Source organism: Crocodylus siamensis, chromosome 3 (assembly GCF_052110815.1).
Source record: "Crocodylus siamensis isolate JL-2025a chromosome 3, ASM5211081v1, whole genome shotgun sequence".
Taxonomy (NCBI): Eukaryota; Metazoa; Chordata; order Crocodylia; family Crocodylidae; genus Crocodylus; species Crocodylus siamensis.
The window spans coordinates 8,413,760-8,437,686 of record NC_143397.1 but is presented as its reverse complement, the minus strand read 5'-3'; the positions used below and the strand labels follow the sequence as shown (position 1 = coordinate 8,437,686).

Below are 23,927 nucleotides of genomic sequence, written 5' to 3'. Positions count from 1 at the left end.
CTGGATAAGATCACCTGATGTTTGCTCTAAAGGACTCATCTGGTCTGGTCTTTCGCAAGTCTTTAGAGCTTATACCATAGGAACTGAGGCTCAGGAACCCCCCCTCCACACCCTCTTACAAACAAGAGAATAAAAAGAAAAGAAAAAAGATGACTTAAAAAGTCAGCAGCTAAATAGCTGATCTGCTGTTATAACCTCTTAGTTTAATAGGAAAACAAAATTCTATTCTCAGGGGACCCAGATTATTTTTATATTAAAAAAAATAATTAAAGCCTAATCAAGTGCTTAAATGTCACCCATGAGGTCTCAAAATAATAACGTGCATGTACATTTTGCCCTTCATGCCAAAGCTTTCTGCATACTAATGGACCCAATCCTGCTTTAACACATGGGGGCCAGATCAAAATGGTTCTCATTGGCACCAAAATGGGGACCTGTAATGAAACCAGAAGACAGCGCTTCTGCATCTGGAACTGCTTCTGCATTTTACTTTATACTAGCACTGATCAAGACAGAAGTGGCTCTGGGTGCAGGGGAAGGCAACCAAGATGCCTACCTCCCAAGTGAGTCCTTTCCTCACTGGGCCACAGTTGCACTCCCATAATTCTTGGACTCTTAATTATCCAGTGCCCAACTTCGATAAGACAGCAAGAGGAAGTGCCTGTCCAGACTCAGCTAGAGTCTGGTGCTTAGGGCACTCTTCTGGGAAGTGGACGATGTAGAATTGAGCACTCACGGGTTAAGGAAGGCCTAGAACTCGGCTCTCAGAAATACCCATAGAGATACTAAGGGACTAACTCTGACAGTTTGGACAAGCTACCTATTTTACAAAGGTTACAGTGCCTAAGAGGAGATGGATCTTGTTCTAGTTCCACCTTCCTCTCCTCTCCTTTCCACCCATCATAAAAGGAGTTGAGATGATACAGCATGGCCATATCTTCATAATAGATATACCCTTCAGAATGGCCTGACCAAGGCACTGGCTTGAGTTGTACTGATCATTGTACATGCCAAACTAACAAAAGTAAGCCAAATGTGGATATACTGGCTAATAAAGTATTTTCTTTGGTTTATTTTTATTAGTCTTTTAATCTTTAAAGTAATTTGAAGGTAGAACAAACCAAGAGGATGGAATTGTTTGCAAGTCTCTGGGTTAGGGTCAGAGGGGAGAGCAACAAGGGTGATCATGTAGTGGGTGTCTGCTATAGACCACCAGACCAGGAGGAAGTGGTAGATGAGGTTTTCTTCAAACAACTAGAAGCAGTTACCTGATCACAAGCCCTGGTTCTCATGGAGGACTTCAATCACCTAGACATGTGCTGGGAGGGCAATACAGCAGTGCACAGGCAATCCAGGAAGTCTTTGGGGAGAGCTGGAGCAAGTGCTGGAACAGCCACCTAGAGGCCATGCTCTTCTTGACCTGCTGCTCAAAGACAGGGAGGAAATAGGGGGAATGTAGTAGTGGACGGCAACTTGGGTAGCAGTGACCACAAAATGATTGAGTTCAGGATCCTAAGGGAAGGAAGGATGGAGAGTAGTAGAATAAGGACCCTGGGCTTTAGAAAAGCAGACTTTGACTTGCTCAGGGAAGTCATGGGCAGGATCCCTTGGGAGACCAGTCTGAGAAGGAGAGGAGTCCAGGAGAGCTGGTTGTCCTTTAAAGAAGTACACCCTTTACTGAGGGTGCAGAAATAAACCATCCCGATGTGTAGGTAAACTAGCAAGTGTGGCAGAAGACCAGCTTGGCTTAGCAGGGAAATGTTCAGTAAACTAAATCACAACTGCTAATTGCAGTTAGCAAGGGGCATGAAGGGTAACAAGAAGAGTTTCTACAAGTATGTTGGTAGCAAAAGGAGGATCAGGAAAAGTGTGGGTCCCTTACCGAATGGGGGAAACAACCTTGTGACAGAGGATGCAGAAATGGCTGAAATGCTCGATGCCTTTTTCACCTCAGTCTTCACGGGCAAGGTCAGGTCGCAGGCTACTGCACCTGGCAGCACAGTTTGGGGAGGAGGTGAGCAGCCAACAGCGGTGAAAGAACAGAGAGAGTACTTAGAAAAGCTGAACATGTACAACACCATGGAGCTGAGGGAGTTGGCTGATGTGATTGCAGAGGCACTGGCCATTATCTTTGAAAACTCATGGTAATAAGGAGAAGCCCTCGATGACTGGAAAAGGGCAAACATAGTGCCCATATTTAAGAAATGGAAAAGGATCCAGGAAACTACAGACCAGTCAGCTTCACCTCAGCCCCTAGAAAAATCATGGAGCAGATCCTCAAGGAATCCATTTCTAAGCACTTGGAGGAGAAAAACATGATTAGGAGCAGTCAGCATGGATTCACCAGGGGCAAGTCATGCCTGACCAACTTGATTGCCTTCTATGACAAGGTGACAGGCTCTGTGGATGCAGGGAGACCAGTGGAGATGGTACCTCGATTTTAGCAAGGATTTTGATACGGTCTCCCACAACATTCTCACAGCCAAGCTAAGGAAGTATGCGCTGGATGAATGGACTGCAAGGTGGACAGAAAACTGGTGGGAGCATCAGGCTCAGAGGGTAGTAATCAATGACTTAATGTCTAGTTGGCAGCCAGCATCAAGCGGAGTGCCCCAGGGGTCTGTCCTGGGGCTGGTTTTATTTAATATCTTCATCAACAACCATGAAGATGGCATAGAGTGCACCCTCAGCAAGTCTGCAGATGACACTAAGCTGGGGGGAGTAGTAGATACACTGGAGGTAGGGCTAGGATTCAGAGTGACCTAGAAAAATTGGAGCATTGGGTCAAAAGAAATCTCATGAGGTTCAACAAGGACAAGTGCAAAGCCCTGCACTTAGGACAGAACAACCCCATGTACCGGTACAGGCTGAGGACTGACTGGCTGGGCAGCAGCTCTGTAGAAAAGGACCTGGGGTTGACAGCGGACAAGAAGCTGAACATGAGCCAGCAGCGTGCCCTTGTTGCCAAGAAGACTACCGGCATCCTGGGCTGCATTGGTAGGTGTGTTGCCAGTGGGTCAAAGGAAGTGATGATCACCCTCTATTCAGCACTGGTGAGGCCACACCTGAAGTCTGGTGTTCAGTTTTCATAGATTTCATAGATTTCATAGACATCAGGGCTGGAAGGGACCTCAGGAGATCATTGAGTCCAGCCCCCTGCCCAAAGGGCAGGAAGTCAGCTGGGGTCATAAGATCCCAGCAAGATAAGCATCCAATTTACTCTTGAAGGTGTTCAATGTAGGTGCTTGAACCACCTTCGCTGGCAGACTGTTCCAGACCTTGGGGGCTCGGACAGTAAAGAAATTCTTCCTTATGTCCAGCCTGAAACTGTCTTGCAGGAGTTTGTGACCGTTCGACCTCGTCATCCCTTGAGGCGCTCTGATGAACAGACGTTCCCCCAGATCCTGGTGGTCACCCCGATAAACTTATAGGTGGCCATCAGATCACCCCTGAGCCTGCGCTTTTCCAGGCTAAAGAGTCCCATGGCTCTCAGCCTGTCATCGTAAGGTCTGTTTTCCTGACCTCTGATCATGCGCGTGGCTCTCCTCTGGACTCTCTTCAAGCTTCTCCACATCCTTTTTGAATTGTGGAGCCCAAAACTGGACGCAGTACTCCAGCTGCGGCCTCACCAAGGCCGAGTACAAGGGGAGAATGACGTCCCGGGATTTGCTCGAGAAGCATCTATGGATGCAAGCCAGCATTTTCCTCACTTTACTAGCCGCAGCATCGCATTGCAGGCTCATGTTCATCTTGTGGTCAATGATGACCCCCAAGTCTCTTTCTTCTCTAGTGCTATCCAACGTAGCACTGCCGAGCCTATAAGGATACTGCAGGTTTTTCTTCCCAAGGTGGAGAACCTTGCATTTTTCAGTGTTAAACACCATCAGGTTCTCGTCCGCCCATTTGCTGAGCTTGTCCAGGTCAGCCTGGATCACCCATCTATCTTCTGGCATGGATGCTTTGCCCCAAAGTTTGGTGTCATCGGCGAACTTGGCCAGTCCACTCCTGACTCCAATGTCCACATCATTAATGAAGATGTTTAACAGGATGGGTCCCAGGACAGAGCCTTGAGGGACCCCACTGGTCACAGGGCACCACGATGAGTGACTGCCATCAATCACAACCCTCTGGGTCCGACCACGGAGCCAGTTTCCCAGCCAGCGGATCATGGTGGAGCCAAGGCCACAACTGGCCAGTTTGGCCAAGAGGTGATCATGGGATACCAGATGAAAGGCTTTTTTGAAGTCACGATATATGACATCAATCTCTTCTCCCTTGTCCAGGTGATAGGTCACCTGGTCATAGAAGGAAATGAGATTGGTCAAACAAGACCTACCTGCAACAAACCCATGCTGGCTATCCCTTAGGATGTTAGCCTGGGCCAGCCCATCAAGGATGGCCTCCTTAATAAACTTTTCTAGGATCTTCCCCAGGATAGAAGCCAGGCTAATGGGCCTGTAGTTAGCCGGATCCACTCTCCTCCCTTTCCTGAAGATCGGCACCACATTAGCCTTCTTCCAGTCTTTGGGCACTGCACCAGAGCGCCAGGAGTTTTCAAAGATCCGTGCCAGGGGCTGGGCTATGACGCTCGCCAGCTCCTTGAGTACCCTGGGGTGCAGATTGTCAGGGCCGGCTGACTTGAAGGTGTCCAGCTTCTCAAGGTGTTCCTTCACGAGGTCAGCATTTATGGAGGGTAGGGGATCCCCATCACCCGGATCTCCCTGTCCCATAGCAGGCATGGGCGTCCCACGGGACTGATGAAAGACTGACGCAAAGTACCTATTTAATAGGTTGGCTTTTTCCTGGGCATCAGTTGTCAGTTGCCCCATCTGGTTTAGCAGGGGTCCAACCTTGCTCTTGCTTTTCCTCCGGCTCCCCACATATCTGAAAAAGGACTTTTTGTTGTCCTTGATGCTTGAAGCTAGTTGGAGTTCAGTTGCAGCCTTGGCTTTCCTGGTTTGCTCCCTGCAGGACCGGACCAGCGCAGAATAATCCTCCTTGGAGGTGAATCCCGTCCTCCATCCTTTGTAGGCTTTCCTTTTTAGCCGCAGGAGGTCCGCTAGGTCTCTGGAGAGCCAGGGGGGCTGCTGTGCCTTCTTGCTGCCTTTCCTCCGTGTTGGAATACATTTAGCTTGTGCATTGAGGATCACTTCCTTGAGAAGCAGCCACTCTTCTTGAACTCCCATCTCCCTGGGGTCACGGTCCCTGAGGGCGTGACTGACAAGCCTCTTGAGCTTATCAAAGTCGGCTTTTCTGAAGTCAAGGACTTCTGTGTTGCTGACTGACTTGCCAGCTTTACGGCGGATGGTGAAGGTGATCAGCTCGTGGTCGCTGTCACCCAGCTTCCCATCGATCACTAGGTTCTTGATTAGGTCATCCCTTGTAGCCAGTACCAGCTCGAGCAGCGCTTTGCCTCTCGTAGGCCCATAGACTTCTTGAGTCAGGTAGAGGTCATCCACGCATGAGAGAAAGCTTTTCGACCGCTCGGATTTTGCTGAGTGATCTTCCCAGGTGATGTCCGGGTAATTGAAGTCACCCATGACAACCAAGGTCCTGGAGCAAGTGGTCTCAGTCAGTTCCCGGGCGAACTCCTGGTCAAGTTCAGGACTTTGAGTGGGAGGTCTGTAGTAGACTCCCACCGTTGTGTCCCCTGTGCCATTTTTCCCATGAATTTTTAGCCAGAGGGTCTCTAGCTGTGCATGCCGGTCGCCAACATCAGCTCGCAGGGACATGTAGCTTTCTTTCACATACAGAGCTACACCCCTGCCCCTTTTGTCAACACGATCCCTCCTGTACAGGGTATAGCCCTCTATACCCGTTGTCCAGTCATGGGTGGAGTCCCACCAGGTCTCCGTTATCCCAATGACATCATAATTCTTTGCACTGAGCAGAAGGACAAGTTTTGAGCCACCCACTACAGAAAGGATGTGGGTAAAGTAGAGAGCATCCAGCCGAGGGCAACAAATATGATTTTGGGGCTGGGGTACATGACGTATAGATTCATAGATTGTCAGGCAAGAAGGGACCTTGGAAGATCATCGAGTCCAGCCCCCTGCACCAAGCAGGAAAGATAACTGGGAGTCAGGTGACCCCAGCAAAGTAACTGTCTAGTCTTGTGAGAGGAGGCTGAGGGAACTGGGCTTATTTAGTCTAGAGAAGAGAAGACAGAGGGGATTTAATAGCAACTTCAACTACCTGAAAGGGGTGGGGGGTTCAAAAGGGAATAGAGCTAGATTGTTCTCAGTGATGGTAGATGACAGAACAAGGAGCAATGGGCTCAAGTTGCAGCAATGGTATTTTAGGTTAGGGATTAGAAGGAATTTTCTCACTAGGAGGGTAATCAAACACTGGAACAGGTTACCCAGAGAGGTGGTGGAAGCTCCATCTGTGGAGGTTTTTAGGACCTGGCTAGGCAAAGCTTTGCCTGGGATGATGTAGTTGGGGCTGGTCCTGCTTTGAGCAGCGGGAGTTGGACTAGATGTTGAGGCCCCTTCCAAGTTCAAGCTTTTGGTTATCTCCCTTGCTATTTTGTAGCTTCCATTCATGTCATAAGGAAGTTTCTGGCTTTTCCTCTCTGTATTGGTCTTCTGAATAGCAATCCCCACAAGCTACCACAGAACAATACTGAACAAAAGATCCTGGATTTGTGAGTATCAGTCAGGAGGAATGAAATTTGTAATCCAAAACGCTTAAGTCCCCTGAACTTTCTTCAGCATTGAAGACTGTTTTAGAGAGACAATCCCTGCTTACATATAATAGTCTATCTCTGGACACCCTATATAGTCTCATACTTTCTCCAAAATCTAGAGAAATTTGGACAAGAACAAAGAAGTTTGCCATTTTCTGTGTAAGGGACCAAAACATAACCTGGATCTGAAAAAATCTTTACTTTAGAGAACTTGGAATCTAGAGTCAAATCTAATTCTTCAGCCCATGCCTATCTCCAGTCTTCAATGTAGTTTGCAAAGCTCTTTGATAGACGTGTCAAGATAAACAGTATCATATAACCCACTCATTGGCCAAGAGGAACCTTTTGCAACATTAAACAGGAATCCCCTATTGAGGCCAAAAACATTTGTTTTCCTCCTGTGCACAAGTTACTTTCAGGCAAAAGAGCCAGAAGGCCCTGGGGCTTTTTGGAGTTTCTTGTTACCAGACCATCAGGGCTTTCCTGAGTACTGAGTGAGATTTTATCATCTGCTTGCATGTATATTGTTGGCCTAGGTGGTCGGGCTTGTCAGAGCATCACCGGACTACACTTGACCTCACTGGGGGCAGATGGGGCACAGAAACCTACACTTACAGTGTGAACTCTTCCCAGCTGGAGGCATCACCCATTCAGTACTCGAGCCCATAAGAGAGGAGTGAGGCTGCAATGGTCCTGCATCATTCCTTTCTCCATAAACACCATCCTTTCTCAAAAAGTACTTCCCAAAAGACAGATGATTCTGATCCTATTTGAAACTATTTCCCATAACCAGAACATGGGGAAATGGCTTTCCTGTCTGTGATGGGGTGCTTCAGTTTGGATGCTGCCTTTGTGCATCCATTGGGGTTGGTATCCAACTGACAACCCTGAGATCCGTTGGCAGTCTTAACAGGCTGGTGAAGGCTGGTATTGCCTGTCCAGTCTGAGACCTTTAATTTATTTAACACCAGAATTTTAAAGCATCCTAAATCCTCAGCTGTAAAATAGTGGGTACAGGGGCCTTGAAGAAGGGGGAACTCTGACTTTTTCTTTCCAATAAGTCCCGATGCTGAGCTGCTCCTGCAGATACAGTCCCAGGCAGACCCTAGGTTACTTTCTTTTGGACCAATAATTACCATGCCTTCCTTGGGCTGGTGCCCTATTTTCACAAGAGGTGCTGGGAAGAAGTCTGTTTTGTAAGGCACTTGGTCCAGAGCAAACTTCAGCAGCACAGCTCCTTTCAGATTGCTCTGGTCTGCCTTTTATCTTCTGCTGCAGGCAGCTCCTGACTCTTGCCTGGTGAGCTGGGAGATTCAGCTCGCCACAGTCCTAGTTTCTTAATACTCCCACTGATTCTTTCTTTGTTGTGTGAGGTGTATACATCCTATTGCAGAGTCCCATGAACATGTTTGAGATACAGAAAAATTGCCATGCCAACACAGGATGAAGAGTGAGAGGAAGAGCTCCAAATTGTTCTCTCAGAGGTGCTAAAGCAGGGCATAAGTACAACAAAGACGCCTAAATCAAAACAAGAAATCTAGATTGACCCTTCTCCGGCAGCTACCAATGCTTAGGCACCTAGATTCATTAGTTACCTCCATTTTAGCCTCAACATGAGCTGCAATCATGATCAGAATAATCCAGGTCAGCCTCCTAGGCACCTGCAAAAAACTCCCTTGCAGTCCAGGTTAGTGCTAAAAGACCCCTCGTATCAGCTTAAATCCAGGTTCTCCGGGCAGCACAAAGAATATCTTAACAACACTAACAGCATGCAAGTATTCAATTCATTACAAAACAGGGCCAGAGTTGATGTGCGTGGTGCCCATTTGCACAATAGCCTAGCAGGTAAAGTATCTGCCCAGGACACGGGATTCCTTGGGTCCAGGTCTTGCAGCCTAAAGTGACTCAAACCCACATTAATCATTTCCTAGAAGCATATCCTAAGCATCCAACTTGAGGGTAGGCTGTGCACCCTCTACCCCATCTATTGAAGTTGGGCCACTGGAAGTCCCAGGGCCAGAAGGAGACCCCATACAAGGGATCATGATTGTAGCAGCAAAGCTACATGAGTACCACCCTGGCTTCTAGCCTGAGCCCCGTGCCTGCATTTCTGGGATGTTTGTCCAGTTACAAATCGGTTCAGCCTAGCCAGGTTAGACTAATCTGCAAAGATTGAATCAATTGAGGCTCAGGCTTTTTAAATGTCCGTCCCTAGCCCTTGTGACATGCTGCACACAACATGGGGGTAGATGAGGGATTTGTCAGTACTCTGCCACTACTACAAGTAAGTAGTTGGTCAGTGTGGGCTCAAAAGATCCTAGGAAAAAGACCATGCCTCCTGCTACAAAGGAAGCCAAAACCCCTCAAAGCCCAGGCCGCCTCTGATCCAAGGGAACCCTCCTTCCTGATTCCACATTGGGTGATTGGTAAGATCCTAAGCATGGGAGTAAGGCCCTTTAACCAGAAACCACTGGGTTCTGAAGTACCAGCAAGGAAGGTGGAGGAAAACCATAAAAAATAAAACAGAAACCCAGAAACCAGTAGCATTTGTGAGGGGGCAAAAGTCATTTTAGCCCTTCTGGCAAGTAGCAGAAGCCTGAAGTATGAAATTACCAAACACCTTCTACACTGCAAGAGCATTACCTCTATCCCAAAGCATGGGGATACTTCATTCCAGATATCACGCACCAATTATTGAGCCAGAACTCCCTGCCCTGTCATATCACATCGTCCATAAATTTACTCACTTATCGTTGGAACAATTCAAAGTCTTCATCCCTAGCACTTTGGAAAACCTTTCCAAAATGGCACTCTTCTAAGAGTTAGAAATTTTCTAATTTCTTATTTTAATTCATCTGTATCACGTTTGTGGCCTGTACATACCCTATAATTTCTCCCAGCAAAGTATGTCCTTCAGGAAGATATTGAATCCTATTTTAAAGACTCCAAGCTGTAATGCAGCTACCACTTCCCCTGTTAAATTTTTCCACCCTGTAATTAATGTGAGCCTTCTTCACAATGATAGCAGATTACATTGCACTTGTAGTATCTCAGTGTCTGAAACGGGTATTTTTTTTCCCTCCAGTACCTATCAGTTGCTCACCCATCTGTATTCCTTCCATGGCCTGCTGATCACATCTCAGAAGGAGTGCTTATTTCACTGTAATCCACATCCATATTTCACTGAAACCACAAATCTGTGCCCATCAAGTATTACATTACATGAATGAGGATTTATCTGTTCAACACATGTAGCTTGCTTCCAAGTGCATTATTTGTCCTGAGGAAACAGTTTGATCCTGACAAGGTCAACCCAGTTGTAGTACTAGGAGGTCTCTAACTTGTCAGTCACAGCAAGCTGTAGCTTTGTGTGTATGTCTTTTCCTCCTTTTCATGCTTTTTCCACCCCTGAAGGTTGCAATCATGCTGGAACTATAAGTACAGAGATATTCTTGAATCTTGACATGCTCTTAATGCCTTCTGTGGGACTCTTTCTCCATTCACGTATGACTTACAGTCAGTTTTGACATCAGTCATATCTAAATAGTAAACGTAGGTCCCTAAATAACCTACTGCATCCAAACCTTCGGAGAGACCATTTCACATACAGTGGGCTCGATTTTCTTGTTATGCCAGAAGGAGAAAATAGCATCAAACCGCGGTAAACAGAGGGTGGGGTAAGAACAAAACACAATTTTTTTTTTCTCTCATAATTTTTACATGAATTCCACCTTGACAATTTCATTTGATTTTTCCCCCATTAGTATCAGTCGATGACTATTTATACAGTATAAAGAATACTTGACAGGTTCTACTGTGATTAAATTTTGTCTTTTTAGACTATTCTTTGGAACTAAAAGTAATTGTTTCCAGCAGGTATACATCGTGTGCAGAGTTTTTCAAACAATAAACACAGAACTGTATCTTAGTAATTGGCTATTGACTGCATTTCCCAGTATGAATTAATTTTCAATTACAAACTTCCTTTCTTAGTGGATCAAGCTAACAGTCTGCATCTTTGAAATATAAATATTCTTATCCTGGGCAAGGTTGTCTTCTATTATCCCAGGGAAAAACAGAGAAAGAGAAATCCATTTAGGACACATTAGTCTGAATATCAATGCAGGATGATATGTATGAGGTAGGAGGATAATACTGTGTGTCAAAGCTCAGACTTTGCAGATTCTCAGACAGCAACGAAACCATGAAATCACACATCAATGTTTTCATTGTTAGTTCCTTGTAGTCTTCTACAATGTTGCTTTCAATGCTAGTAGCTTGATAAGTAGGGGGAGTATTTTAAAGCTACAGCCACCACATACCAACGCTACTCCTTCAACTCTAGCTCTTTTTACTCTAGCTACCAACTCAGCAGGTGATGAGGTAGTTCTGAGTGGACCAGTGCAAGACTTATGAAGAGCACCAGGGTATATTCAGACCTATGGGCTAAATTCTTAGAGGCATTTAGTCACTGGGAATTAGGTACTTATCCAGCATTTGGTAATCCACATTAGGCATCTCTCTGCATTTTATTGTGACTGGTACATTTCTAAATAGGCTCTCTTGGCATCTACATATGCTTTTATTGTTGCCTAATGCACATTAAGGTGATTTAGGCACATGTCTACATGTGCACACATAAAGCAGGTATCAAATGTATGCATGAATAGCTAAAACACATTAATGAATGTGTAGACACACTAATGCGCATTAACGCAGGTGTGTAGACTGACTTGGGACTAAATTTAGCCCAAAATCAATAGGTACACACCGTGTTAATGCTCATTAGTGTGTCTACATCGATATAGCAATTAGCTATTCACGATTAGCAAATAGTGATTTAGCTATTCACACATAAATCTGATGCCTGCTTCATGCAGGTATCAAATTCAGGCTTGAATAGCCTTAACTTGCCATTTTTAAGGTGCATTAAGGGTGCACATATAGCCTTAAATCAGGCTAATGTGCATTAAATGCACATGTGTAGAAATACCCTCCGAGTCCAATTTTCAAAGGTTATCAGGCACTTAGGATCCAACTGCTGTTTAGCTTTAAATCAGGACTTAGGAAAAAATTTCACTTTTGAAAACAGGGCTTCAGTGAAATTTGTTCAGCCTTTTTTTGGTTTTATCTTAGCTTGCAACAATAAAGATATGGGGTTGTTGTTTTTTTTGAGGGGGGTGAGGGTTGGAAAAGAATGATAATTAAACCAATACAAAGCTTTGGGTAGATAATTATTTTCATATCAGAGTGTCTTATGCTTATTTAAAATAAGAAAGTTTATGGATCAGTTTGTACTGCTAAATTCATTATAAAATCAGTTTAAGGTAAATGAACACAATGTCCTTATATAAACAAGATTTTGGTCTTCCTTCAGAGACTCATAAAGAAAGTGCCTACTCTAATGGTGCTTTTCAGCTATAGAAACATTTCCACAGGGTGCTGAGGTCACTCCACTAATTCATTTCACGCTGGTCACTAAAGATCAATCCCTAAGTTATTCATTTGAATCCTGTCCAGTTCAGCAGAAAGACTGCATAGGGCCTAGTATCTCGGTTGATATTAACATTTGCCACAGATTTGTGGATTCATTTATGGGAGCAACATAACACAGGATGTGATGGCTTCCTCATATTTCTGGACAGCTGAATGAAAATAAGACGAGTCTCTGGTTGTTGACTACATAATGACTGCCTGAAACAAAGCAAAGTGATGTATACCACAAGCATACTGAAATACATAGCTAAAACTGCAAAATGTTGAGGTTGGTATCTGCTCTTTTGAGTCTTACTGAATATTGCCTCACTCTTCAAGTAGCCCAGTACAGTTAGCTAGGATGCAAGGCAGCAGTTAGCGTGAGTAAAGAGGGTTGGAGTGGACTTGCCAATCCCTTGTTAACATGAGAAAAGTCAACGGTTCCTTTATTACCATTTTCAACTAAAAGCAAAGTTTATTGAAATTTGAGGTGTAAAAATAGTTCTTGTAATACGGTGCTTTAAAAAACCTCACTGAAAAGTATGAAGTAGAGATTTTTCTATCCCCCACCCCCGCCTTTCCTTTGTTGTTTCCAATTTATGAGTTTTAATAAGTACATGGGGTTCAGGGGTAAGAACTTTCCTATGCTACAAAAAATGTTCCAACAGAAAATGATAGCACAATTGGGTATGTATTTACTGAGTGCTGCTTCTACAGTCTCTAGTATTTGTTGCAACTAAAATAAATAAAAAGGATTGATAAATCTGTCTGAATATTCCCACAGATGGAAGTCTTGCAGGGAGGACTTAAGGAACTTCATCTTAAGTTTTGGTAGTTATACCTGAAGTATTGTGAGTACCAGCATCTCGGGGATTTGTCACTGGCTTAAGATGAAGATTTTGGTTAACAGTACCACCTGTATGGATCTCCCAGGTGTTGGATTTCTGAAAGGCCGACAACATGTCAACATTGATGTCGCAAAAGGAAACAAAAACTTCAATTATTCTACTCGTTACGTGCTATCCTGGCTCTGGCACTCTCTGCAACAGGAAGCTGAGGATGCTGAAATACTAAAGTGCAAGAAATGTTGTGTTGCTTCCAAATCAATACCAAATGTCTTACCTGAGTTTACTATGCCTGCCCCAAGTTGCAAGGAACGGGATAAAATAATAGTCATGGGTACTTTTTATAATGCATTTTTATCAAAAGGAATGAACAAGTACCTGTTCCCTTAAGTAAGCACATTAGGAAGCTAATCTACAACAATTTTCTCAAGCTAATTAAAGAGGGAACAGTGCAATGATCCAGTTGAGTTCACAAGTAAAATTAAATCCATAAATCAATAGGCCCAAATGATCCAATCACCCAATTTATATAACAGGTAATGAAATGAAATGAAATGATGGGGTTATTAGAATTACTTTGTGTTAGTCTTTTCCAGGGAGATTTAAAGAAGGCCTAGTTTCTTTTAGTTTTAGACATCACCCTGTGCCCTGTCCAATAGGAAGTATTGAACTAGTTGCCGAAGAACATAACTATCACCACAGAATGTGTCCATTATGGTGTTAGATCCTCACTAAGGTCCAAACAAATACTTGTCTCTCAGCCAGGCATAAAGATTTATAGTTACCGAAGCATTACTTTAACATCTCCTTCTTAAATCCTGCCATTATTAGTGCATGGCTGCTGTTCTTATTGCCCTGCTCTGTCTTTATATAACACCATGGACTCTCTACATAGTTTAAAATCCAAGGAAGCCGAACAATTTCAGCTCATTATTTAGGACTTTTATCTCCTAGCTTGTGTTATTTGTTATCTAAAACAAGATGGTGTGAGTATGGAGTAGGCCCCAGGACAGTTGATCTGTCCCAGTACTTAAGCAGCCTCATAATTTCTCCTAATATCCCACCTAAATCTCCTGTGTTGCAATCTGAGCCTATTGCTTTTGGTCCTGTCCCTTGCAGAACAAAAGATCACCATCTCCTTTAAAACTACCTGTATCTGATTTCTCTTCTTTGGGCTAAATAATGGTAATTCTCCCTTCCTTTTTTCATATGTTAAGTTTTCTTGACCTCTGATCCCTTTTGCTGCTCTCTTCTTGACTCTTTCTAATTTTTCCACATCTTTATTGAAGCATGGTGCCCAAACCAAGTGTGCTACTCAAGGTGTGGCCTCACTGGTGCGGACTAGGAAACATTTATGTAAGCCATGTTGCAAGTCGTGTCCAAACTAAGAACTGAAACATGGTTTCCCTTATTTTACTTTCTTTTAGTCATTAGTCCTTTCTTGTAGTGATCAGACACAGCTGATTGACTGGCTCAGCTGATTGTTTGATTGACCCGGCTGATTGGCCCAGGAAATTTGAACCCAGGCTAATTGGCTGGCCAGAGCAGTCAGCTGAGGATGCCGGAGGAAGCACACGTGCCCCCGGTATCCCCTGACCCTTGAGGAGGTGGCAGCAGCACCAGCAGCAATCCGCAGCTCAGGGACAGCTGCAGAAACGAGGAGGTAAGCCGGGGGAAGGGAGCGACTGGGGCCAAGTGCTGGTGATCAGGCAGGGGATTCTTTCCCCGCCTGACCCTATTTAGCCACGCTGGACAGGAGCCACGTGAAAAGGGAGTGCAAACAGGCATGCTCTTTAGGGGCATGTTGGAGTTTGCACCGGGGTTCACGCAGGGAGGCATGAAAGAGGCCTCAGGCAGCAGAAGAGTCAACGGTGGCAGCAGCAGCAGCAGCAGCAGTCATCTCCAGGTAAGTGCATGGGGGTTTCATAGTTTCATAGTTTCAAGGGTCGGAAGGGACCTGAGCAGATCATCTAATCCGACCCCCTGCCATGGCAGGAAAGAGTACTGGGGTCAAACGACCCCAGCAAGGTGTACATCCAGCCTCTTCTTAAAGCCCCCCAGGGTAAGAGCCAGCACCACTTCCCTTGGAAGTTGGTTCCAGCTCCTAGCAGCCCTGACTGTGAAGTCGCGCCTCCTGATATCTAACTTAAACCTACCCTCTGCCAGCTTGTGACCGTTATTCCTGGTCACTCCTGGAAGTGCTTGGGGGAACAGTGACTCCCCCAATGCCTGCTGATCCCCCTTGACTAGTTTATAACAGGCCACAAGATCCCCCCTCTGCCTTCTCTTCTAGAGGCTGAACAGGTTCAGGTCCTGTAGCCTCTCCTCATAGGGCCTGCCCTGCTGTCCCCTGATCATGCGAGTGGCCTCCTCTGGACCCTCTCCATGCTGTCCACGTCCCTCTTCAAGTGCGGCGCCCAGAACTGGACGCAATACTCCAGCTGTGGCCTGACCCGTGCCGCATAGAGGGGGAGGATCACCTCTTTGGACCTGCTCGAGATGCATCTGTGGATGCACGACAAGGTGCGGTTGGCCTTCCTGACCGCCTCCCCATGTTCATCTTGGAGTCAATGATGACCCCCAGATCCCTTTCCGCCTCCGTGCTGACAAGAGGGGAGTTCCCCAGCCTGTAGGTATGGTGCCGGTTGTTCCTCCTGAGGTGCATCACCTTGCACTTGTCTGTGTTGAAACCCATCCTATTCTTATCCGCCCACCCCTGTAACCTGTCTAGGTCTGATTGTAGCCCGTTGCTTCCTTCCAGTGTGCCCATGTCCCCCCACATCTTAGTGTCATCAGCAAATTTGAACAGGGTGCTTTTTACCCCCTCGTCCAAATCACTGATGAAGATGTTGAACAGTGCGGGCCGGAGGACCGAGCCCTGCAGAACCCCACTGCCAACGTCCTTCCAGGTTGAGAAGGACCCATCCACTACCACCCTCTGGGTGCGGCCCCCCAGCCAGTTGGCGACCCATTTGACTGTGTGGGTGTCTAAACCACAGCCCCCCAGTTTCTTAATGAGAACGGGGTGAGAGACAGTGTCAAAAGCCTTCCGGAAGTCCAGGAACACTATATCCACTGCTACCCCTGCATCTAATGGTCTGGTGATGTGATTGTAAAAGGCCACCAGGTTGGCCTGACAGGACCTGCCACTGATGGACCCGTGTTGGTTGCCCCTAAGCATGCAGTCCCCTGCTGGCCCCTCCTGGATGTGTGCCAGCATAATTTTGTCAAACAGCTTGCCTAGGATCGAGGTAAGACTAACCTGCCTATAGTTTCCCGGGTCCTCCTTCCTGCCTTTTTTGAAGATGGGGACCACGTTGGCCCTCTTCCAGTCCTCCGGTACCTCACCAGAGCGCCATGAATGCTCGTAAAGCCGTGCCAGGGGACTTGCAATGACCTCGGCCAGTTCCTTTTGAACTCTAGGGTGGAGATCATCCGGGCCGGCTGACTTGAATACATCCAACCCCTCCAGAAGCTCCCTAACTAAATCCTCGCTAACCCGTGGCACAGGTGTGCCTCCCCCAGGGCCCGAGGGGGGCCCAGCAGGGAGGTGGCTCTTCTGGTCCCTACTTAAGAAGACCAAGGCAAAGAAATCATTAAACATGTTAGCTTTGCCATCTGGTGTGACGACCAAGTTTCCCATCGCGTCCTGCAAGGGCCCCACATTACCTGGGACCTTCTTTTTACCCCCTAAGTATTTATGTATCTTATTGTCCTTAATCTGGGAAGCTAGTCCCAGTTCCATCTCTGCCTTGGCCTTCCTAACTACCCCCCTACATCCCCGAGCAACTACAGAATAGTCCTCCCTAGTGATGACCCCTTCTTTTCATTGGCTGTAAGCCTCCTTTTTAGCAAGGAGACATTCCCAGATGCTTTTGGTGAGCCACGGAGGCTTGTGTGCTCTCCTGCTCCCTTTGATCCTCATTGGGATTACCTTCCTTTGGGCTTGGAGGATCGTCTCCTTAAGGAGCGACCACTCTCCTTGGACACCTGGCTCCCCTCCCCTCCGGGACCTAAGCACTTCTCCAACTATCCTCCTTAGCTCATTGAAGCCCGCCCTCCTAAAATCTAGGGCTGCTGCCTTACTGCAGGCCTTTGCCACCTTGCGCTGGATGGTGAATTCCAGCAGGCGATGATTGCTGTCGCCCAGGTGGTCGAGCACCCACAGCCCCCTCACCAGGTCATCACCTGTGGCCAGCACTAGGTCCAACAAGGCGTCTCCTCGGTGGGGCTGTGCACCTCCTGGGTTAGATGCAGGTCCTACACTCTGGCCAAGAACCTACGTGAACGATCTGACCTGGCTGACTGCTCTTCCCAGCAGATGTCTGGGAAATTCAGGTCCCCCATGACTACCACATCCTTAGCCTTCACTACGTCTGTGAGCTGACCCAAGAATTCCTGGTCAAGCTCTTCTCCCTGGTTGGGAGGTCTGTAGTAGACTCCCACTGTTAAGTCCCTTTCCCCTAGACTGCCTTGTACTCTAACCCAAAGCACTTCAGAGCACCCCTCCCCTGACTCCTTGCTAATTAATGGGGATTTGTATTCCTCCTTAATACAGAGCGCCATGCCCCCACCTCTCTTTCCTATCCTGTCCCTCCTGTACAGCCTATAGCCCTTAACATTCACCGCCCAATCATGCGTTTCATCCCACCATGTTTCCGTAATCCCTACTATGTTCGGGCTGGTGTCAGCCAGCAGGAGGGTGAGTTCCTCCTGCTTGTTGCCCATACTATGAGCATTTGTGTAGAGACAATTGAGGCCTCCTGTGAGTGTGTGTACTGACCCCCTAGTCCCAGCGTTACCCTGGCCCCTATCTCTTACCTGTTTATTCGCTTTGCTCATTGGTCTGGGCTGGGCTGTAGTTGTGGGTGCTGTATGGTCTGGCAGTCTGATGTTTCCTCCGTCCTCATCTTCCCCCTCCCCCGATGAGCGTAGTTTAAAGCCCGCCGGAGGAGGTCCGCCAACCTAGAAGAGAATACACGCTTAACTTTAGCGGAAAGGTGGAACCCGTCCCATCCCAGCATGTCTCTCGTTGTGATGTGCTGGTCATGGCTGAGGAAGCCAAAGCCCTCCTCAAAGCACCATTCCTGCAGCTGCCAGTTGGTCTCCACAATGCACGTTTCATGCCGTCTGCCTCACCCACTCACTGGCAGGATAGAAGAGAAAACCACCTGTGCACCCATCTCCTTCAGTACACACCCCAGAGCATGAGAGCATAAGGTGAGAGCATGAGAGTTGTCACGTGGAGTGCAGCTAGGGCTCCTGCCCCACGGCTGCCTCCTAGCACCAGGTACTGGTGAGGCTTCCATGCAGGTGGGGCCACCTGCCTGTGGGGGCTGCCTGGCTTGGTCCCTGAGGCCAGGGAGGGACGTGGAGGCAGGGGCTTCTCTCACCTGTCCCACCTGTGCCAGGATTGCGGTGCTGGAGAGGCAGGTGAGAGAGCTCCAGGCGGAGGTGAGCAGACTTCGGGGGATCAGGGCTGTGAAGGACAAGATTGATGTGTACTTTCTCTCTCTGCAGAACCCGTCCCCTCAGGCTTTCACCACCCAGGAGTCTGCAGGACGCAAATGGAGGACGGTCACCTCCAGGGCCAGGTGGCATCGCAGGCGGCGCATAGCTGCATTAACTGTCACCCCAGTAGAACTGGGGAACAGGTATGCAGCCCTGGCAGTGCTGGAGGAGACTCGGCATGAGGGAAGAGGAAGGGAGGAAGCCATGCTCTCATCCAGCAAGCCAGCATCCGTACCACCTGAGCATCACCCAGTGACCCAGAGGAAGAGATGTCGGGTCATAGTCATGGGGGACTCCCTCCTCAGAGGAACGGAGGGACCCATCCGCTGCACAGACCCCAATTTGAGAGAAGAGTATAGTCTCCCAGGGGCCAAGATTGGGGACATCACAGGGAAGATCACTGACCTCATCTGGCCCTCTGACTACTATCCTATGGTCCTCATCCATGTGGGAACCAATGATGCAGCCTGCAGTAATCCAGACCAGATCATGGATGACTACATGGTTCTGGGGGCCAAGCTTAGAGAGTTGGGGGCTCAGGTGGTCTTTTAGTCCCTCCTCCCCATTAGTGGAGGCCATCAGTGGCAGAGCGCCTGCATCCGTGAGCTGAATCGGCACCTCTGGAGTTGGAGTCATCACGCAGGATTTGGCTTCCTGGACCACGACCCACACTTTAGAGCAGAGAGTGTCCTGGGGCATGATGGTCTCCATCTCTCCCCCAAAGGTAAGAGTTTGTTTTCTTAGAGGCTAGTTGACCTCCTCCAGCAGGCTTTAAACTAAGTTTGTTTGGGGATGGGGATCCACAGGAGCAAGAGAAAACTCAAGCAGGTGTAGGACCTGCCCAGGTAAGAGCTCAGGTATATACCAAGGGACCAGTTGTCTCTCAGGAAGGGGGGTGCCCAGGGCTCCCTCAGGGGGTTAAGGTGTCTCTTCACTAATGCAAGAAGCATGGGGAGCAAGCAGGAGGAGCTTGCTTTCCTGCCTGCAAGTAGTAAAATCGACCTGGTTGGCCTAGTGGAGACATGGTGGGATGAAACTTTTGACTGGGCAGTAGACATAGAGGGCTGTAGGTTATTTAGAAGAGATAGGAAAAGGAAAAAAGGTGGTGGGGTTGTGCTCTATGTTAGGGAACAGTATACCAGTTCTACCTTCCAAATAGGACCAGAGGAAGGCTTAACGGAGACCCTGTGGGTCAAGCTCCAAGGAGGGCAAGGGGAGAGGGATCTGATGGTAGGGGCTTACTACAGGCCACCACATCAGGAGGAAGAGCTGGATCTGGAATTCTTCAGGCAGTTGGGGCAGGCCGTGCATGCAAAGGATGTTGTGGTCATGGGGGATATGAATTACCCTGACATCAACTGGGAGGAGCAGTCGGCCAGGTCTAGCCACTCATGAAGGCTCCTGACATGCGTACAGGACCTACACCTTGTGCAGGATGTACATGTCCCCACTAGAAAAAAAGCCATACTGGATCTGGTGTTAGCCTCTGGGGACGACCTGGTGGGGGAGGTGCTAGTACAAGGGAGACGAGGGGACAGTGATCATGAAATGATCCAGTTTGCTATTCAAAGAAAGATGGGCAGGGTAACTAGCACAGTGCAAATGCTTGACTTTGGGAAAGCCAATTTTGATGTGCTCAGGGCAGTAGTCAGGGAGGCACTCGGAGCCCAGGTTGTAGCTAGTATAGGGGACCAGAAAAGCTCATCCTTCCTCAAGGAGGCTATCCTTGGGGCATAGCAGGATGCAATTCCTCTGTGCAGAAAGGTGGGAGAAGCATCCAAGAAACCTTCATGGCTGAGTGTGGATATCCAGGTTGGCCTGAGGGAGAAGGAAAAAAGCGCACTGGCGGTGGAAGCAGGGGGCGAAGGACAAAGGAGGAGTACACCTTCCTGACCCGAGCTTGTGAGGATTTGGTGAGGGAAGCTAAAACAGCACTGGAGCTTAGATTAGGTTCTGGGATTAAGGATAACAAAAAATCCTTCCTCAAGTATATAGGTAGCAAGAAGAAGTCTTGAGGTAACAAGAGGCAGGGCAGGGAAGTTGGTGACGGACGTGTGAGAGAAAACTGAACTCTTCAACAAGTTCTTTGCCTCTGTGTTCCTGTCCGCTGACAATGGGGTGGTCTCAGGTGACAGCGTAGAGAGGCCCAGGAAGGATGCGGGTCCCCCGACTGTTAGTTCAGACCTAGTTAAGGATTACCTGGAGGGCCTAGATGTATCCAAGTCAGCGCGCCCCGACGACCTTCATCCGCAGGTGCTGAGGGAATTGGCTGGTGTCATTGTGGAGCCATTGGCACGGCTGTGCGAGGACTCCTGGTGCCCGGGCCAAGTCCCTGAGGACTGGAAAAGAGCCAATGTGTTCCCTGTTTTCAAGAAGGGGAGGAAGGAAAAGCCTGGCAACTACAGGCCAGTCAGCCTCACTTCTATCCTGGGGAAGGTCTTTGAAAAAATTGTCAAAGGCCACATTTGTGAGAGCCCTGCAGGGGAAGTGACATGGAGGGGTAACCAACACAGGTTCATGCCAGGCCGATCCTGCCTGACTAACCTGGTCTCTTCCTATGACCAGGTAAGAAAGAGCTTAGATGGGAAGGAGGAACTCGATGTCATCTTCTTGGACTTCCAGAAGGCCTTTAACACAGTGTCCCACCCAATTCTGGTGGGCAAGCTGAGGGACTGCGGCATTGATGAATGCATAGTCACATGCGTGGCAAACTGGCTCCAGGGGCACACCCAGAGGATGGTGGTGGACGGGTCGATGTCGACCTGGGAGCGTATGGGAGAGTCCCCCAGGGCTCGGTCCTTGGGCCGGTGCTGTTCAACATCTTCATTAGCGACCTGGACGAGGGTGTGGAGAGCACTCTGTTCAAGTTCGCTGATGACACCAAGCTGTGGGGGAAAGTGAATACACCGCAGGCAGGGACCGCATCCAGGCAGACCTGGATAGGTTAGAGAAGTGGGCAGATCTGAACAGGATGCGGTTCAACAAGGACAAGTGCAGGGTGCTGCACCTGGGGAGAGGGAACCAGCATTATGGTTATAGGTTAGGGGCTGCCCCTCTCGGCAGCACAGAGGCAGAGGGATCTTGGAGTCAAGATTGACTCCAGGATGAATATGAGTCGCCATTGCGATGAAGCAATAGGCAGAGCCAACCGCACCTGTCCTGCATCAACAGGGGCATCACTAACAGGTCCAGAGAGGTCTTGCTCCCCCTCTATGCGGTGCTGGTCAGGCTGCAGCTGGAGCACTGTGTCCAGTTCTGGGTGCCCCACTTCAAGAGGGGCATGGAGAACCTGGAGAGGGTCCTGAGGAGGCCACGCTTATGGTTGGGAGCCTCCGTGGCCAGCCCTATGAGAAGAGGCTGAGGGACCTGAATCTCTTCAGTCTCCGTAAGAGGAGACTGAGGGGGGGGATCTTGTGGCTGCCTACAACCTTATCAGGGGCCAGCAGCAGGGACTCGGGGAAAGTCTGTTGACCAGGGCCCCCCTTGGAGTCACCAGGAGCAATGGCCACAAGCTGAGGGAGGATAGGTTTAGGTTAGATATTAGGAAGAACTACTTCCTGGTAAGGGTGTCCAGAGCCTGGAATAGGCTTCCCAGAGAGGTGGTGCTCTCACCTTCCCTGGAGATCTTCAAGAGGAGACTGGATAGGCACTTGGCTGGGGTCTTATGATCCTTGCCACCCCCAGTGCTCCTTCCTGCCCATGGTGGGGTGTCGGACTAGATGATCTGTCTAGATCTCTTCCCACTCATTGATTCTATGATCTTCAAAGCTGCTTGAAAGCATAGATTTCTTTCTGTAGCCAGAGCCTTCTTTGTTAGCTTCAGTCCTCAGGAACAAGGGAGCCACCTACAACAGAAATTAATTTCATGAGACTTCATGAGGTTTTTTCAGGTTACCAGATTTTGCTGGGGACCCCCCATCCTTGAGAGAGACGAATGACCCCTAATCATGCCATGTCTATGTTGAATGCCATGTTCATTTGTGTTAAAAAGTTTCCAGAGAGATGATGCTTTGTGAGGTTAGGTTTTAAACTCTCCTCTTTCTATGTGGCTCAAAAAACTGAGGCAGTAACATTTCTCAAGAGAGATGAAGGCTTTAATTAAAAAACAATGATGGCAAATATGAATAGATATTTGCCCAAACATTTGCTCTCCCAAGTAGCTCTACTCAGCAAGTGGCCTCCTTGGTATTCATTCTACTTTCACGATGACGAGAGAATTAAACACATCATATTACAGATCACTTTCTTGATCCATATCACTTTCTTGTCAGTATCTGACAATTACTTTCCTTCAAATTGCTTCCTAGTTGCCTTTCCCCAGGGGCATGACCCCAGGTCTTGTGGAAGAAAAGCAAACCTATGTTTGTGTCAAAATATGATAGAAATACCTCTTAGGAATGCCTTCAGTTATTAAATGATGAGCTCAGAGAAACAAGACTTGTGTTGGTTCAGTTATTAAGGATACAAAATAGATGATAGTCTCCAGTGCACTGGACTAAGCAAGGATGGATTGATGTTGCAGAACCTGACTCTGCAATGGGATTGCTACTCTTTTCAAAGGCTGAGGATGCTCAGAGCTGGTTCTTTTGTATTTGCCCTGTTTCTAACACCAAGGCTAGGGATGGAAGTTGCACATAAACTGGTTTAAGCCTTCAGAAACTGATTTAAACCTGTAATGGAACAGAAGTTCAGTGCACATAAACCAGTTTCGAAATGGCTGAAACTGGTTTAAGATAAATCTGGTTAAATGTAGTATCAGACTTAACTGATTTAGCTCACACTGGTTTATAAAACTTCTGTCCCAGGCCCATTCCTTGTTCAGGTTAAATCAGAGTGCCGCCCCTCCCCCCCATCTCAGCATAGGCTGTGTGTTTACTTCCTCTTCCTCCTGCCCCTAAGGTCTCTGGGATTTGCAGTTCAAACCCATAGCAGCAGACTCTGAGGGTTTCTCATCACTTCCTTGTCCTGCTTCTAGGTGCCTCTGGGATTTGTAGTCAACTTCAGTAGGACTCTGTAGAGTTGTTTCCTTCTGATCAATACACTTTTGCTTCAGAAAAAGAACTATTCCTGTTCAGACAAGGTTCTTTGGGTGAATCTAACTTTTTAAATAGTTGGTCTAATAAAAGATATCAGATTTACCCAAAGAACCTTGTCTGCCTATATTCTTAGACCAACACAGCTACAACCTACACCCCTGTATTCCTGCTCAAGTTTTTATGAATTCGATGCCACTACATTTTCTCCCATCCCCTCCCCCCCCAACCTGGCAAGTAATGCCCCCACCCCACTTAGGCAGACTAGCTAGCTCTGTGGTGGGGTTTGGCCACACCACGTCAGCTCAAGCAGAGAAGTGGGAAAAGCATTAGAGCTGGCAGGCTGGGAAGTGCTTTAGCACCCCCAGCTTCTGG

General features: G+C 47.7%; 1 long non-coding RNA gene across 1 annotated transcript in view; it reads right to left on the bottom strand.

Annotated features, from left to right (window-relative positions):
• The window catches only part of LOC149867960 (uncharacterized), a 59,731-nt gene extending 37,375 nt beyond the window's left edge, over nt 1-22,356 (bottom strand). Inside the window, exons 1-2 of the long non-coding RNA XR_016440938.1 lie at nt 22,132-22,356; nt 17,830-17,973 (exon numbers count right to left, since the gene is read on the bottom strand). This is a non-coding gene — a long non-coding RNA (uncharacterized LOC149867960). The remainder of the gene's footprint in view (nt 1-17,829; nt 17,974-22,131) is intronic.
• Nucleotides 22,357-23,927: the final 1,571 nt, after the last annotated feature.